This window comes from Neofelis nebulosa, chromosome 15 (assembly GCF_028018385.1).
Source record: "Neofelis nebulosa isolate mNeoNeb1 chromosome 15, mNeoNeb1.pri, whole genome shotgun sequence".
Classification (NCBI taxonomy): Eukaryota; Metazoa; Chordata; class Mammalia; order Carnivora; family Felidae; genus Neofelis; species Neofelis nebulosa.
This window is the reverse complement of record NC_080796.1, coordinates 23,904,984-23,920,096: the sequence shown is the minus strand read 5'-3', so window position 1 is coordinate 23,920,096 and position 15,113 is coordinate 23,904,984. Positions and strand designations below refer to the sequence as shown.

Sequence of the window (15,113 nt, the reverse complement as noted above, 5' to 3'; positions counted from 1 at the left end):
ACAGCAGGGGTCGTTGGTGGGAGAGGAGGGGGGCTTCTGCCCAGAGACAGCCCAACTCTCTTGGGGTGGGCACAGCCCTGCCACCTGGCCTGGCATCAGAGTCCTCTCAGCCACAGGATGACACAGTAATTGCCAGGCTGGCTCTCTTTTAAATTCCTCTCAATGGCAAGTGCAGTAAAGGTGAGAAAATCCCAACAGGATTTCCATTTGTTTTAATTCTAGTTCAGCTCCAGGGATCTCCTCATTAAGCCACATCACCGGGGCCGTTAGGGGCCAGAGCACAGAGCTGGAGGCAGCAAGGCGAGGTCTGGCGGTGGCCAGGGTCCCCCCTCCGCAGCCCCACCAGCTCCTGCCTGGATGCCTTCTCCCTCTCCTCATTCATCGCTTTTCTCCCAAAGTGATGCTTCCCGCCTACCTGCCTGTGTCATTTTCATATTCTATTCATCGGGCTACTTACACTGTTGATATTTTCTGTCTATTCTATTTTATGGCCACTTTCCACCCACAGGTCTAGCTTGTTGATATTCTGGTCTATTTATATCCCCTGCCCTGCTCAGCCCCTACCCCCCTAATCTGTTTTTATCAATCTTTGTTTACTTTCTTCAGTGCCATTCTTCTTCTTATTAGCTGGTCATCTATCTAGTTAAATGGCCTCACCCTTCCCTCTCTGTCTCCCACTTTCATCAAAGTCCACCCCACGTTCCTCTGGCAAGCCCTCCTGCCTCATCCCTACCCCCTTCTTGCACTTGATGAGTGAGCCCCCCTGACTCGAACTCCCCTGTGGGCAAAGCTTGCTCAGTAGGACACCCACTACCCTGTGCCCATAGATTCTCTCCATCTCCTACTAGTAGTGACTGGAGCTAATGCTCCTGAGCATCCAGCATGAGTCGAGTCAGGCCTGAGCTAGGTCTTTGTTTCCTGCTTTCCATAACTTTTCAAGGCAATTCCCCCTCATATTAGAGGAGGAAGCCGAGGCTCAGGGAGGTGAAGAAACCGGCTCCCACAGTTAATATGTGGAATATTGACAACCTAATCTTAGTTATCTGCATGAGCAATGGCACGGATAATCTCCCCCTGCAGAAAAATGTAGACCTCATTTCTAATAGGCTCTGGAATATTGCATTTGGGGCAGTAGATTTCCCTCCCGGTGCTTCTCTGCTGTGGCTGATAGTCAAGCTACAGTGCAGGAGAGGCCACTCTATGGAATGGTGTTCTGCCAAAGGTTCCCTACAGAAATGATAATGTGCACAGAGGCATTGTTCCCTGCAATGGGGAGAGCCAGTGTGATGGCTGCAGGCCCCGGCCCCACACCCTCACCTGGTCTCAGCCCCATCAGACACTGACCGCTCAGGGCAGTGTCATATGCCTAATAAAGACCAAAGGAAACCTACCCAGGATTCCAAGATGGTCTTGGCTCAATAATAGAGGGTAGCTGAGTGTCCTCTGTTATTTAGCAAGAGGGAGAGCCCTGCAATGGAACTGCCATGGGATAGGATGGACACAAGTGAACCTTCAGGCCACTGGTCAAGAAAAAAAAATGGCTATACTCCCAGATGGGGTGAACTTCTAAACCCGGAATCCCAAAGACAGAGAAAAGCAACAAAGAAACAGAGCTCCCAGGCAAAGTGTAGGGGACGTTAGTGAACTCCCTGAAAGCAGTTGCCTCCAATTATGCCCGGGCTTCCTCTTGCCTCTAGAGTTGAATCAAAACTTCCAAGCCGGATATTCAACCCCCCCTCCCCCTGCCCCAACCTATATCTCTTGTACATTGTCTACCCTTCCTCTGCATGAACTTCTTGTCCCTGCCAAATTAGAGTAACACAGGGTCCTTGCACATACCTTTCCGTGTGGGGAGAAGGGGCATGTGGGGTCCTTGCACATACCTTCCACAGGTCCTTCCATGTGGGGTCCTTGCACATACCTTTCCCCAGGGGGCATGCATGAGAAAGAATGGATGCCCTTTCTTAGGCTAATTATTAGGGTTCTATACCGGTCCTTCATGATTTTAGAGTCTGGTGGTAGGAAAACACATGCCTGTCCATTATAACCTATAGAGTAGAAGGTGATCAGCACAGAAATAAAGGTAATTAATATGAATTAGGAGCACAGAAGGAAGAGGCAGACATCCTGGTATGGAGGGGTGAGGAAGGCCTCCTGAAAAGGTGGCATCTAAACTGGGCCTAGAAGAATAGGTAGGGTTTATGCAGACATTCTAAGTGGAAAATCATCATTAGCAAAGGACAGGAAAGAAACTTCATGGAGTATTCACATACTCCAGGCGATGATGAGGGTAGAGAAAGATGGCACCCCTCTGTGAGCATCTGACTCTGCTACCTGCAAACTCCGGTGGGGGGCAGTGGCCATGTCTTTGTAGCTGCTGTGTCTAGCACGGTCATGGCTGGAGCTCAAGGAGTGTGTCTAATCGCTGGCAGTGTAATGACGATGCCGATGGCGTGTGTAATGGTGACACGGATGCCGCTTTATGGGACTCAGACCGCTGTCACGGGCACTGTGAGACTGAGCGTGGGAAGCTGGGTGAATCTCCAGCTGCACTTTCCCCTGTTGCTCTCTCCACCGGACTTTGCATCTTTTTCAGGGAAACCAGGTGGGGTGTTGCCCCTGCCCAGGGTGACAGACCCTGTCACAGAAAAGCTATCTCTGGAAACTCGTGTCGGGTGAAATCCTGCTGCAGCACACAGCAGGCTGGGCCGGGCCAGCATGGCCGCCCCACCACCGCAGTGCCGGGGAATAAAGGGAAATGGTTAGCATTAAATTTCATGTAAATCAGACTTTATTTGCTCTGGTGACAGGTTATTACCATCTGCAGGGAATGAGAGGGAAAACGGCTGCTGGCTGGAGAGGAGGCTCCCCAAATGAGGATGCCTCTGGTAGCAGCCTCCCTCGTGCAGGCAGGCCAGCCCCTCCTTCCTCTGACCTCCAGCCTGCATTACATTCTCCCAGCACCTCAGTTCAGCAGCACCTCCCCACAGCCCAGTGTTCTCACTGCTCCCATGGGGCATCTATTTACAACGACTGCCCCAGGCCACGTCTCACATAGCCCTCCTGTGCACTGTGGTACAGGTCCTCTTCCGACCAGAACCATCTATGCACTTATGTCCACCTTGCTGAGCTTGATGTAGCGCTAAAGGCCAAGTCAAGTCCAAAATCTTCACTTACCACCCAGGCTGTGGCATCCTCTCTCTTTCGAGTTTTGTTCGTGCTTAAACTCCATCCCATAAGCTAGCCCGTCCTGACTGATGTGTCCCCATCAGCAACCGAGGTGATGGTTGGCTTCCATTCTGGAATCCACTGTGCGCCAGGCCCAGTGCTGGGCACCGTGCATCAGTCACAGTCTCTACCCTCAGCCGCTCACAGCCTGCTCGGGCAGCTAAGTTATGCGCGTGATGAAGTCAGCCATCACTTTAAGCACAGAGTAGATTTTTAATAAAAGCGTTGGTTGCTGGTAGGAGGATATCAGCCAGGAGAGGCTCAGTAATGCCAAAGCAATAAATGGCCCCCAAATCTCTGTAGCTTAAAACAACAAAATTTTATTTCTTGTTCATGCTACATGTCCGCTGTAGTCATTCAGCAGACTGCTCCTTGTAGACACTCGGAGACCCGGGCTGATGGAGCGACCACCAGCTTGAACATTGCATTGGAAGACCTCACATCAGCAATGAAATAAAGCTTTCTCCTGACAGAGATCACTTCCACTCCCAAGTCACCCAGTCCTGCCAAACTAAAGGGGCCAGCAAGGGCAATCCTACCCTGTGTCCAGAAGGCAGAGAACTAGAATACTTGGTGAAGAGTGCCAGTGCCTTCTGTAAAGTCTTAGTCACTAAATCCCATGAGAAATGTATGCGCTATGTCTGTTCTGAATCCCCAGTGGCTGACACAGTGCCTGGTACATAATAAGATGCAGTAAATACTTGGGTTGATGGCTGGCTTTGGCTCTGACCTCTAATCTTGATGCATAACTGACCTATGTGTTTTATTGGCCTCGAATCTGCCTTCTGCAACTCTGCAGACCACAAGCCCTTGATGGGAGGCGGCCATGTCTTCACTGCCTTGCAGCCCTTACAGTGTAGCTTAGGCCTATCCCCTCTTCACCAGAGGAGAGGCAGGAGAGGGGGACACCATTATCTGTTGAGACTGTTTGCCATTATTTGGTGAGTAGACACTTTGAAAAGTACACATATAAAGGTTTGTGTGTGCATGAGGGTGTGTGTGTATATAAAAGCTAACACTGGAGGAGAGGAAGGCAGAAAGTGACTCCATATTCTATCGTTGTATTCCTCCCAGTAGTAGTTAGTCCGTGTTGCATTTGATGTAGGATGGATTGTGGGGATTGGGGGCAAAGATCTGGGAGGTGGTGGTGCCATCTGGGGCAGCTCTGTCTGCTTCCCTACTGACAGAGGCTCCTACTCCCACTTTTTCTTCCTCTCCTCTCTTCTCTTTCCACCCTCTCCTCTCTTTCTTTATTCCCTGCCCCCCTTATCCCTTTCTGCAAAACCACAGTGGCAGATAGGAGGAGAGGATGGGGTGAAGGTGTGCCCTGAGTCAGGAGCCTGAGAACGGGACTGGGGTCTGGCTGCAGACTGGCCGGCATTTGAGGCCACGGTCATGGCTGGAGTGTCCTTGTCATGGACACAGTTTTAGATATACTTGACCCAGTTTGAGAGACCTGGCAGGGGAAGTTGGGAGCAGAAATCATTCCAGGTCCTCCCTTCACCCCTCCACCTCCATCCCTCATCTTCCTCTTCAAGGCTTGAGGTGAAAACCAACCGGGACTCGATCCCACGACTGCTGTCCAGGGATGGGCCTCCTCGGTCGCTTCTCCCACAGCCAGGATACAGAATAAGGCTGGAGTCTCCCACCGATCCTGCCCAAGTCTGTGTGGGCTTTTCCAGCATCTCTGACCAAGGACTGCAGCTCTGAGAAGGCAGAGCGGGTCCAGCAGCCCTGGTCCACAGTCTCCAAGGTTGGCTGTCTGCCAAGCTCACCATCTGTACCCTCCGGCCAGTGGTATGCATTGCCAGCTTCTGCATTAAGCCCTCCCCCAGCACGCTGCCCCCAGCCTGTGCTGGGAATCTGCCAGGGCCCCAGACTGCGTCATACAATCAGATAAGCTTTGCCAGGTTTATGGCTGGTAATTTATGGCCTTCTTTAACAACATCTATCATGCCGTACAGTCATTAATCCCAGAGTCTTTGCCCACTTTGTAGAAAATAGCTTTAGTAATTCCTTACAATGTAGCATTTGCTAACTCACCTGTCGGGCTGTCAGGCTGGGTGGGTGTGACAAGCCACTCTCCAGTTACTTCTTTCCATCTTACTTTGTTTAGGTGAGCCAGGCCTTCTCCCTCCAGAAAATCCCAGAAAAGATCTTTATTACCCAGCTCCCAGCCTGCTCTCTCCTGTTACCCCTGTAGTGGCAGCTCCATAGCTAACCCCCGTGCCTCCTGGAAAGGCAGGAGGCGTGCTGATGATGGGGTGGGCTCCCAATTCTGATAAGAGCCAAGAGCCTTTCCACTGCTACAAAAGAGAGAGCAGATCCCAGGCGACACAAACTTACTCCCTCCTGATTCAGCGTCGGAGGGAGAGGGGAGTGACCTGAGTGTACATCTATAAACTTTTACACAAGCACAGGATGTGTGAAATGCCTCTGTGGGCAGCTGGCTTGGGCACACTAATCAAAGGATCAGCCTGGACTGTTTGAAAACCTCCAGCAAAGGCAAACAAAATGATATATAACTGCATTTGGCTCCAGGATGAATCACACGGTATTTTGCAGCCAAATAAACTTAACTTAAGCTATTCAAGCATTAAAATTAAGTCTCCTTCTCTTAAGGCATGTCTCCCTGGGTGAAAGAGGAAGTGGCATGGGAAATTCTAAATTATGGTGAAGGAGGACAGGTGGGCTGAAAAGGTTTGGACTGTGATCATGGGACACTGAGTATATATTGAGCAATTAAAAATTTTAAAAAAATTCTGAGGGAAAGATGGAGTGAAACATACTAGAAGGCAATATATAAAATGATTAAAAGGTTAAATTCAGATGTTGGCACATATGTATGTATTACATATGTTTATACATATTTATTATGTATAATACATAGATGTTATATATATATATATATATATATATATATATATATATATCTTCCAATTTAATATTTTTTTTATCTTTTCTGAATTTCCCACAATCAGCATGCATTTTTCTACTTGGATTAAATACAAACACCACAAATGAATGATAATGTTCATTATGATTGACCAGTTAGTTAATGTGACTAACATCAAAGATGTTCATCCCCCTCCTATATATTCCTAAGACCAGGAGAATTTCTAGAAACATGCTATCTGCTCATCTCCTCTCCCTGGGCCCATTTTCTCTCTGTCTTTTTCTTTTCTTTTTTTTTTTTTTTTTAACATTTATTTATTTTTGAGACAGAGAGAGAGAGAGCATGAACAGGGGAGGGTCAGAGGAAGAGGGAGGCATAGAATCTGAAACAGGCTCCAGGCTCTGAGCTGTCAGCACAGAGCCCAACGCGGGGCTCGAACCCACAGACCGCGAGATCATGACCTGAGCCGAAGTTGGATGCTTAACCAACTGAGCCACCCAGGCTCCCCTCTGTCTTTTTCAAAAATAATAGCTAACATTTATTGAACACTTTATGCCAGCTTTTGTGCTAAGCACATTATAAGCATTATTTTATTCTATCTTTACAAGTCAGAGATAACAGTCTTTAATATTAGTGTACTTTTTTCCTCCCAGACTTTGAAAAAAAATAGACTTTGTTGGGACAGTTTTAAGTTTACAGAAAAATAGAGAAGATAGTACAGAAAGTTCCCATCTAACTTGAAACCAGCCTCCCCTATTATTAACATCTTATACTAGCATGATACATTTGCTGCAATTAATGAACCAGTACTGAGACTTTATTATTAACTTAGACTCACAGTTTATTTAGAGTTCCTTAGTTTTTACCTAATTTCCTTTTTCTGTTCCCTCCATGATCCCACATACTAGACGGTCATCCTGTCTCTCTCTAAGGTCCTCTTAGTTGCAATAGTCTCTCTGCCTTTCTTTGGTTTTGATGACCTGACAATTTTGAGGATGCCCCTCAGAAATTTTCTGAGGTCTTCCTCTTGATAGGACTGGGGTGAGAGTTGGTTTTTAAATTTAACTCTTAGAAATTATTGTGGTATAGATGACATACAATGTTATATTAGTCTCATGTATGCCACACAGTGATTCGACAATTCTACACAGTGCGCAACACTCCTTGGACCCATTCTCTACTAAAGCACCCGCATCCCTCTGGTTTCATATTTGATTTTCTCATAGTAAATATAGGAAGGAAGTCCCCATTGCTGAAGAACTTAAATATTTCCCAATGCAAATGTCATATTCTTTATGGCATCTTCAGTGCTTAACTGAAGGTGCTTGGGAAATATTTGTTGAATGGATGGATGGGTGGATGGATGGGTGGATGGGTGGATGGGTGGATGGATGGATGGGTGGATGGATGGATGGATGGACAGTGGCTGCTTTTCATTTCAAATAAGGCAATTGAGGTTCAAGCTGGTGTCATTTTGCTGTCCCTGGCATGGGCTCCTTGGCATTGGTGCCGAGGACAGCAGCAGCCACGGTACTTGTTCTCATCCAGTTGGAGTGTGCATGGTGCCGACACAACCCTCACTGCAGAGGGTGAGGACACTTTCTATATTAGGACTGCGGGCATTGTCAGGTTTCCCACTGAATTCACCTGAGAGCACTTGTTTGCTTGTTTGTGTGTCATTATTGTCACTCTTCAGTGGAAAGCATGGATGTTCCTGCAGGACATATGAGCAGATGCAATGCTGTCTCTTGGACTCCATTGTCATGTCATTATGCTCTTTGAGGGTCTGTCTTCTCTTTGCAACTTGGCTTCTGAAGACACTCAGCTGAAGTGGTGTTGACATTAGACTCTCTGATTTGGGTGTGGTGGGAGTGATCTTAAGTGAGTCTTTGTAGCCCAGTCCTTTAGAGTATAGTCAGCTACAGCACAGAATAAAGTTGTAAAACTCACTCATTTTAGCGTGTCTACCTTATGCACGCCCACGCATGCGCATGCACACGTGCCCATGTACACCCTCTCCAAATGGCAATAAAAGCAGCTCCCTCTTTCAGCCACATACATTAGGAACCCAGGCCCTGCCTCTTTCTCCTCCCCACCCCAGCTCAACCATCATTTTAATCAGGGTTGGAGGGGTGAGGAGGTTGAGGGAAGTTGTGCAAACATCCCTGACAAATTGAGGTGAGTTTGCAAAGCTCATCCTGGGCCTCTGGAGACCTTCACAAAGATCACAAATCAGCAGCTTGGTCTTCCCTACACAGGAGAATCTGGGAAGAAAGACGCCAGGAGAATGAATGTACAGATCTATACGAAATTGAGAAAGGGAATTCCTAAGGTTCCTATTTTTGGTACTTGCAGGAGATCCTTTTTATCCATGAGTGAAGGTGAGGCATGGGGGTGGGGAGGATGCAGAAAGTCAGGACTGAAAAACTTGCCTATGGCGAGCCACAGTCACTCCCCATGCAGGTGGGCTGGGGGCGCCTGGGTGGCTCAGTTGGTTAGGCATCCAGCTTCTGCTAAAGTCATGATCTCTCAGTTCATGGGTTCGAGCCCTGCATAGGGTTCTGTGCTGACATCTCAGAGCCTGGAGCCTGTTTTGGATTCTGTGTCTCCCTCTCTCTCTGCCCCTACCCCAATCACACTCTGTCTCTCTCTCAAAAATAAATAAATGTTAAAAAAATAAAAAAAAAAAAAAAAGGGCTGGTGGAGGGTGCATGATCACAGAGGAAGTTACGGCGTTGGGTCCCAAACTAATAACCCAGGGGCCTTGGCAGAACTACCTAACCTTTCTGAGCCTCATTGTTCATCTCCTGTAAACCAACCAACATCAAATGAGTCGGTGTTTGTTTTTATTTATTTTTTAAATGTTTGTTTATTTTGAGAGAGAGAGCAAGCATATGCACAAAAAAGGGAGAGACAGAGAGTGAAGGAAAGGAAGAATCCTGAGCAGGCTCTGTGCTCTCATCGCAAAGCCCAAAGCAGGGCTCCATCTCATGAACCATGAGATCATGACCTGGACTGAAATCAAGAGTCAGACACTTAACCCACTGAGACACCCAGGAGCCCCAAATGAGCAGGTGTTTGTGAAAGCGTTTTGCAAACCGTAAGGTTCTTTACAATGTAAAACATGGCTAGAATGAGTGCATAATAATAAGCACTTGTTGAATGAGTGAGTAAATGGAACTCAGTCGTGGCATGCTATTAATTTTGATGACATATTGATATCACCAGCAAGCAGTTTATCGATCGATGACAATCCTGTGAGTACTGGTCAAAACAAAACTGCAAAAACCACAAATTTCATCGCTGAGTGATATACGGTTTTATAGTGGTTTTCTTTGTTTCATTTGTCTCTGTCTCGTCTCTGCAATTACCCTGTAAGCTGCTTGAAAGCAGAGATCTGGCCATGCACAGCTTGTCCAGCATCAGCCAGGCATAAGAATCGACCTTAGTGAATATTTGGGGATTGCATTTTGGATCTTTCATGGGCAGAGCTTGGGGTGCTGTGAGTGTGCATGTGCATGGGAAAGCCATCTGCTGGTTGGACAGGCGGGGTCGGGAAGAAGCAGGGCTGGTTGGAGACTACTCTTGCAGACATGCCCGCAGACCCGTTTATCTCTCCTGTTCAACACAGTTGGCCTAGAATTAATGAAGAGAAAAATGGAATGTCTGTGGCAAGTGAAATTAAGCCACCAACTTCTGAGCTTTTTGGATGATGTCCCACCAGCTCCTGAGAGGGTTAACTAGTTTTCTGCTGTGACTTCTCTAGACTCCTCTTTAAGTGCTATGCTTTCCTCTCCTTCTGACCAGCCAAGAGCCCTTCCTTAGCAGTCATTGGCTAGAAAGTAGCAGAAAATTATTGAGACTTGGGGGGTGGGGGGAGGGAAGGCTTTTACTGAAAAAAAAAAAAACAAAACAAAACAACTCCTAAGTGAACAGAACAGCCGGGGCAAAAGAAAGGGAACCTTTAAAAGGAACTTATATTTAGTCCCAGCATCAAAATGAAGGCAAGCTCTTTCTTCTCCACTAGGTTCACACGGAGGAGAGTGAAATTGCTCTCCCTCCATTTCATTACAGGGAAGCCTTTTCAGCTTCCTTCAAGAGTCTCAAGTCCCCAAGAAGAGTGTCGCTGTGAACTCCAGCTCCCACACATTGCTCTTCTCTGCACTGTGCTTTGCGGTAGAAACTGTGAACAGAAATGAGGCAACTTACAGGGGGTCCAACAATTGATCTAGGACTGGGCAGGAGGCAGAGGACTGGATACAGCAGATAACCCGGTCCGGGTACTCAGTGAAATTAAAGCCAAAGGGCTAATGAGAAGCAAGAGCATGTCGAGTACCACAAACAGGCAGAGATAAAGGGTCCAAATAAGGCTGATGGAGGGAGAGACACAGAGACCATTTCAAACCTGAGCACCTTTTGTAATATGAAGGAATCATCTCTATGGGAAGGGACTGAGCTATTAAAAGGGTGAATTGATAGCTGAGCAATGCCCACCAAGCTTGTTCCGTGGACCCAAAGCTCTTTAAACAATTACATGAAACAGGTAGAAACTAGCTATTAACAAGGAAAAGGAAACCCAGAGGTCAGGCTTGTTTGTTTAAAAAGAGAACGGCAGTGATTCATCATCATACTTCAGACGGCTACATAAACATTTACTAAATGAGGGCAATAGTACGCGAAAGGGAGCCTGGAAAGTGGGCTGAGAAGGTGCTTCTCTGCAGCTGGGGTTTGCTGGCACTTTGCTCTGGGACCATGGGAGCTTGGCCTTGAAAGGACACGCCAGGTATAGTTTCATGTATCACCTTTAGCAAGTTCACACAAGCAACCTGAATGGTTTTTTGGCAGACTCCTGTCATTGCAACTATACCTGCTAACTTGTTAGCATTTTGGGTTTACGGGCATAAGAGCAACAGGAAAATGGAAATAAGGAAATACCCAAACTGCCTCTAAATCATGAATTTCTCCAGTCACCGCATTCCTTGATGAATTTTATTTTTTTTTTTCAGTTAATTTTGGGATTTTGGAATTTGGGGATTGGAAGAAACCCAACAAGAGCATTCATCCCCATTCTATTTAGATGAAAGTATCAAAGAGTCCTGGAATGGTCAGCTGTGAAGGCTGTCGAAATCTCTAGCCCCATCGCCAATTATAGCAGTGGCGAGTCCCAGAGTGGTGAGGGGCTTGTTCAAGGCACACAGGGGTCTGGTCCCAGGACCATGCTTCCCACAACCACACTCCCTTCACTAAATTATACTTTCTGCTCCTTAAATGGAAGAGTTCTTGATATCCTCTAAATATCACACAGAGATGTTTTCATATGGCTATATTAGACCCATGGGTGCCAACCACTCTTTGGCTCTGAGGTGCTTCCTAAGGATCACAGGACCTGGCAGCTCTGAAGGGTAGCATAGATTCCTCTGTAAGCAAACTATAGGAAGAGATCCTTGGTGGGCACCACTGTCCTTCATGGCCTCCCAAGTGACTACAGTGGCTGTGCTCATACAAGCCCACAAGCCTGCAATATAGTCACCAGGCAGCTGCTCGCTCCATGGATCATGCAGAGGACATGGCTCCCCCCAGGACATCTTTCCCTTTCCAGCCCACACATTCCAGGCTCTTCCTTCCTCTTAGGGAATTTAAGCTTAAATATTGTTCTAAACATAATTAAACACAAGGAAACATGATTATGCCCACAGAAGATCTCTGGGAGACCTGAGGTTTGAAAACTTTCATGCCATTGCTTGAATAGGAAGAGTAACGAGAGGTTAACGGCTGAAGGTCTTGAATACCTTGAAAGATCTTAAGAAGAGAACAACTTGGGCTGAGGCAAACAGGACAGAAAATAAAAACTGAGGTAATGGTTTTGTGGAGAAGAATATAAGACCATTGGTGTCGATGGTGGAGATGTACCACGGCTCAAGTAGGGGCAGTAGCTGCGAACACGAATTTGTGATGTATTTTTATTTTTATTCCCTAAAGAATACTTCAGAAAATAAAGTTTAAAGACCACAGTCAGAGTTGTCTTCTCCTTGTGGGCCAAAAAAAAAAAAAAAAGGTAGATTTATGATATTCAAATGAGTAAAGGATTATGGAAAATGGAATAGGCAGAGACCATAGGTACAGTGACACTCGAGTCTAGGGAATCAGAACCTGAGTAGGGGGCATGAGTAAGGCTGTCTGTCAGGCCTTACATCAGGATATTTATGTACTGACCTAGAATCACTCAGAGACCTCACAGGGATAGGAGGGGTCATATTTCTGAAGTGAAGTCAGGAGTCAGGGCCAGTAGAAGAAGATCCCCTTCTGGCTAAATTTTCTTTCTTATTGGAATTCCCAGGAAATCTGTCTGGCTTTGATGTCTAAGAGCAGACTCCCTCATTCAGGATCTATGTAGTGCCCATCACTGAGGGCCTACTGTGTGTCAGATGCTGTCCCTGGGACCTGTACTCCAAACCACCCAACACCATGTTATATCCTGCCTGCCTCCACCACCCACCCCAGTCCATCGTAACAAAAGTGATTCATTTGGATTTTATCTCCTTTTTATTTCCCCCACTCACCCCATCTTGGGGTTGCTAATAAACTACATCATAGGGTAAAAGGCTGGCAGCCAGGGGGAAAGAAGGGAAATGCAAGTGCTGAGCTAATGAATTAATTGGATTTTGATGTACTAAGAGTCCATAATGAGCTCTCGATTATTCAGGGATATGTTCCCAACCTAATGTGGTCTTCTTTATTTTCCTCCTGCTCTGCTTGAGGCTGAGCAATTTGGAACTTGTATAAAGCAACAAGGATTCTTGTGGAAACAAAACAAAATAACCATAGTCTAATTTTCTTTTCTTTTCAAAGCCTTTTCAAGCTTTTGCTTGTCACCTATTCCCTATTCAAATGCAAACTTTTTGAGGGTCAGGATCTAATTTACATCCTTCCTGCCCCCACAACCCCACTCAACAATATTTATGAATATTTTTTCATGCTAACAAATACTATTCACTTTTAGTGGTTTTGTAGTATTCCATTTTATGCTGTTTCATCATTTATTTAACTAGACTCATCATTGGACACTTAGATTGTTGTTTAATTTTAGTATCCCTACTGGTACCTTATAAATAAACCTGTGCACTTTCTTAATTACTTTGTGAAGATAAAGATAAAGAAGAAAATTCTGGGTCAAAGTGGATGTGTGTTTTTAAGGGTTTTGACTCATGTTGCCAAATATGTGCCAGAATTACTGTGCCAACAGTGTATGAGAGTCCTTATCTCTTCATACCCTTGCTCAGTGCTTCCTGCGGGGGGGTGGGGGGCAGGATTTCCTATCATGAGAGAGTGAGACACAACTTCCTTCCATGGGGCTGCTCCTTGGAAGTAGCATTATTATTCAATGCCTTTACCCTGAGCAACTGGAGTCCAAGTTTAAGCCCTTTCAAATCCAATAGTGTACATTTATAAAGGTCAGTCTATTGTTTTCATCCTCCACTGGTTTGTCTGACCTCATTTGCAGACTCACCATTCCACCCTTGGCTGGGGTGGGGGTTGAGGAATGCGGACAGTAAGACGAAAAAGACAAGAGCTCTCTGTTCTTAGAAAGGTAGCACCCTCAGAAACAAAATGGCAGGCTCCACGGGGTCATCCTGTTACTTCTGGTTTGTCAAATGGAAAAGAAGTGAACATTTTCGTGATTCTCTTAGGGTCCAGAATTCTTTATGGACTGAACCATCTCAAACAATGGTTCTCATAATACAAAAATGAGCTTGGATCTTACGTCATAATACTGGTTTTATGGCAGGCCCCTGGGTGTTCCTGCCTTCCAGCCCGTCATTACCAGACAGATTTTGAAACAGAGTTAGAGATGAGGGAACGGGCAAAGGTTGAGGTGTAGAGCTAAAGGGGAGAAGCATGATATAAAGGAGGCAGGAGACAGGAGCAGAGCGAGAGGTGGGGCGGGGAGATAAAAGGACAGTGTGCACAATAGCAGAGCCATCTGGGTTGGCAGGATGGGCTTCAGAGCACCAAGAATGCAAAAGGGCTCAGAGCACGGGAGAGTTTAGGAGCAGCCTCCATCTCCTCTTTTACCTCCCCTCCCAAAAAGCTACCCCAAAGAAACATTTTAATCTTAATTATGTTCCCTTAGCCTTCTTTCCAATCAAACTGCAGCCTTAAGCCCCTTCTCTGTGGAAATTCTGCAGCTGTCACCGGAAGTACTAGAATCACCATCAAAACATGCAATCAATACAAAATTCCTCTTAAATATTCTAGGCCTCTAGGTACCATTTGATATATTAATTATGTAATATACTGATTAAGTGGATTAATAAAGAACCACTACTCAGAGATTTTCTAAGGCTCTTGATACGGTGTTTCTCTCCTGTCCTATAAAGCACAGAAGGGCCTCAGAAAGCATAATAGCTGAATGCTAACAAGCCAGACTTTGGAGCCCAAGTTTGAGCCCTAGAGGGCCCACTTCCCAGCCTCTCACCCTTGCCTACAGTGAGTAGGTGAGCCGTGAACAGGGAGAAAGGGCGGGAGCTTGTAATGGGGAAGACACAGGTAGATCTCAAGTGTCATGAGCGGCCTAGTGTCTTGAGAAGTCAGGACCATGGAGAGCAGAGCCAGATTTCTGCTGTTTGGCTTGTTATTTACAGGTCTCTTTGAAGGTACTTTTAATGGTAATAATTGTGCCTTTGCTAATCCATGTCTAAATCAACAACTGGTTTTCTGGTTAGAAAGCTTTACTGTGACTCTTGTCTAAAGAGTGAGAATTCAGTACACAGCAGCCTCTGAAACGACAGAGGAAGGTAAACAAGCCCAGTTCTTTGGGAGGGTTTTGTGAATTTTGCAAAAGGGGACACAAGGGTTAAAGAAAACACTTTGCTACCACAAATTGATGTAAGAGAAAACCCTCTATCGTTAGCCAAAATATCAGACAGGGCCCGCTTACTCATAGTTGATTAGAAAATAACAGATCCCCTTCCTGTGACTCAGCAGGGCA

General features: G+C 46.1%; 1 protein-coding gene across 1 annotated transcript in view; it reads left to right on the top strand.

The window, feature by feature from the left end:
- TNR (tenascin R) overlaps positions 1–15,113 on the top strand; it is a 407,762-nt gene that overhangs the window by 161,885 nt on the left and 230,764 nt on the right. The gene's annotated exons all lie outside the window — the stretch shown is intronic.